This window comes from Biomphalaria glabrata, chromosome 3 (assembly GCF_947242115.1).
Source record: "Biomphalaria glabrata chromosome 3, xgBioGlab47.1, whole genome shotgun sequence".
NCBI classification, from domain to species: domain Eukaryota; kingdom Metazoa; phylum Mollusca; class Gastropoda; family Planorbidae; genus Biomphalaria; species Biomphalaria glabrata.
In genome coordinates this window covers 39,427,825-39,431,318 of record NC_074713.1, presented here as the reverse complement: position 1 = coordinate 39,431,318, position 3,494 = coordinate 39,427,825, and positions in this window count along the sequence as shown.

Here is a 3,494-nt window from a genome sequence, read left to right as displayed (position 1 = left end):
CTTGTTATTCTTGAGTTAGTTTTTGTAGTTTGTTTGATGTTATCAACATTCAAAATTAAGATGCAATAAGTTAATAGCTCTTAAATTCCTAAATCAACATCTAATAGATGGAGTGGAAGGGAGATAACTTTGTATATTTAATAATATAATAATATTATATTTTTTATCCAGGAGAAAATTTTTATGACAAAATTATTGCAATGATGCCAATGAAATGTACATTCATACAACACCTGGTATGTGGACTTGACATCAGAAACTGGTCATTTATTAATAATATTATTGGCAATTGAACATAAGTTCCTGGGTCTTTTTTTTGTTTTTTTGTGATCTCTCTGAAAAGTTCCAATCGTTCTGTATAACATTTTTTGTTTTACTTTTTAAAATCTTTCTATCTTAAGAATGTTTTTGTTGAATATGTGGCTCGCTGTAGTATTAAGTTGTTCTTTCTCTATCTGGAGTGTTGATGCTATTACACAATAACTGTTGTGTCTACAAATGTGTGCAAGAATTCAACGCTCAGATTGGATTGGAATATATTCTAGCAACAAGATCATAGCAAAAACAAAAAACTAAATGGTAGTTAAACCTATTTCAAATGAATATTGAATTGGAACGGCTAATGCATATATTTCTGCATTGCTATGGGTCATTTGAATGGAAAATTCTTGCCACTTTTTACAAAGCTTATATATCACCAAACTCTGTCTGTATGGTCAAATGTTTGGACATGTTATTTTGCCCACACACAATCTGGATAAGGCAGAAATTTTGCACTAATATTTCTTTTACCTAGCAACACAAGAATCACTTTTAAAAAAATAACCAATGAGTTAATTGTTTGTAATTAATTATTTTTTAGGGTATCTTGAACAAGGGAAAGAAATCATACTTGATATGTGGTATAAGCTGATATAAGCTTTGTAAAAACATTTCTAATTGCACATATTTATTATGCCTAGGTCAATCGGATATATTATTGCATGACTGATCCAAACTAATTGATTCAATTAATAATAATTTAATTTATAGAGCGTCATTAACAAACAAAATGTAGACTCATGGCGCTGTGATAACATTACAAACATTACACTTAATATAAGCTTTGTTTTTGGAAAAAAAAGTAGTTTTTATGATTTTCTTGTCAAACAAATATAATAATACGAGCCGACCCGCGGCGTAGCATTCACCCCCCCCCCCCTTTTTTTTTTTTTTTTTTTTTCTGAGCCTTGCTCACTGTCACCACGAAAGTTACGTGGGGGGTAATTCTAGTCCGACTTGCAGAAATAAAAGAGTTATCTTTCTATAACTTATTGGTAAAACTTCCCTTTAAAAAAGAAAAGAAGACCTAAGACTAAGTATAATAATGAGTATAATCAGGTCGCCTGCTGTGCAGCGCCCCCTAGATGTAATGATGTACGTTCTATTCTATTTAAAGAGGTAAAAGGAAGAGTGGATGAACATGTCAGGATTGAACACCACCATATTATTGGGGAGCTGACCTAATTAATTATCAGTACAACTTTAAAGATGTCTCCTAAAGTTCAATTAAACAAAAAATTAGTAGTCAAATTTGTTTTGTTTTTATTTGTATTTATTGGCAGCTTTGCTTTGTAAAATAGGCTGGTCTAAATTCTCAAGCTCCATAGCTTAATGAAAAAAAAAAAGCTTTAAGTAAGAGAAGATAATTACAACGGGGGGAAGGGGTCGTTCTGTTTCCTGCTACAATAAGGTCAGACGTAGGCTTTGAAAAACTTTAGTTTCACATGACACCAAGTCTTATTTTATAGTTTCCCTGTTCGCAGCAAACCTTTTTTTTTCTTCCCATTGTTGAAAATAAAACAATTAAGGTTAGCGTGTCTCAAACATGCACACGAAATTTGCACAAACATCTACACACTGGCCAGTAGCGTAGCTAGGATAACAGAAGCCCAATGTCCTACACACTGGCCAGTAGCGTAGCTAGGGTATTAGATGCCAGATGTCCTACACACTGGCCAGTAGTGTAGCTAGGGTATTAGATGCCAGATGTCCTACACACTGGCCAGTAGCGTAGCTAGGGTAATAGATGCCCAATGTCCTACACACTGGCCAGTAGCGTAGCTAGGGTATTAGATGCCAGATGTCCTACACACTGGCCAGTAGCGTAGATAGGGTATTAGATGCCAGATGTCCTACACACTGGCCAGTAGCGTAGCTAAAGTATTAGATGCCAGATATCCTACAAAAAAAAAAAAAGAAATATAACTACAAAAAGACTTTTTATTTCTCCAAATTAACGCGTATTCGCTGATAGTGTATTGCCAATTAGCAACAAAAAAAAAAAAAAAGCAATTAAAAAAAATATTACAGATAAATTCATGCTATCAAAAGTAGGTTACCAATAGCCTAAGTTTAGCGAATTCTGTTGTTTTTTCCGTCCGCTCTTGTTCAACGGAAAAAAACAACAACAACCAAATAATTGAGTCTTAAATTTATCATCGTTGATCGCCAATAATTCTTGATCAACATGGTAGTCTAAAGAAACTTCGTTCACACCTAGCTACACTCGCCTCAGTTGTCAGAAGTAGGCGAACTAAGATGACGATATTTGGGATTTTTATTTTTATAAAACACAAGAGCTCAGCTGGTTCTCGTTTCGGAAGTTTGGAGACTTCTGAAGATACTGTGACAAATCAGTTGAAAGCATATTTCACTCCTTGCTAAATTCGTTTTTTATCCGTGTTGTTAGGAGCACATTCGAGATTGGCTTCTTATATCTTATTTTATAAAATACAGATGTTACTCAAAAAAAGAAGATGATTACATCCTACGCTTAATGCATCTAGTCATGCATGTTAACCAATGAATTAAATTCTGCCAAGTCACTGGTTTTCCTGGTTGGCTCAGGCAACCCATTCCATGCTCTAATAGCACTAGGGAAGAAGGAGAATTTGTACAAATTTGTCCTAGCATATGGGACGAGAAAGAAACTGTGACTTCGATTTCATACGCGGTGGCCCACGAAGAAGTAGCCCGCCTCAGTGGGAAGGTATGGAGGACATGTAATTTTAAGTAACATGTTTATCTCTCGATACTTCATCACTCTAGAAAAAAAAGATGGATTCAATAGTCTGCTGACAATGGTTGTCAGGAGCCAAGTGCAATAATGAACCTGTTTGTCTTTCTTTACGGCCTGCAGTTCGTGAACACACGTCCCTTTTTACGGCTTCATCGTCAGCAACTGCAGCACAACTTGGCTAGACCTGCGGGAAATGCTGTCTTGTTGCGACAATCTGCGAGTGGATTTTTTAAGACTTCTGTTCAGCATCTGTTCAATGCCCGCTACGGTGCTACCACAACAGCCGTACTCACAAGATTTTTCTTCACGTTTGCCACTGAAACTGTCGAACGCCACCTCTTTAGCAGGTTTTGAATTTCCTCTTTGCTGGCACACCAACACCAGGAAATGTATCATCCAAACTATCCCGTGTTTCCTTGATGGGACCATTTTG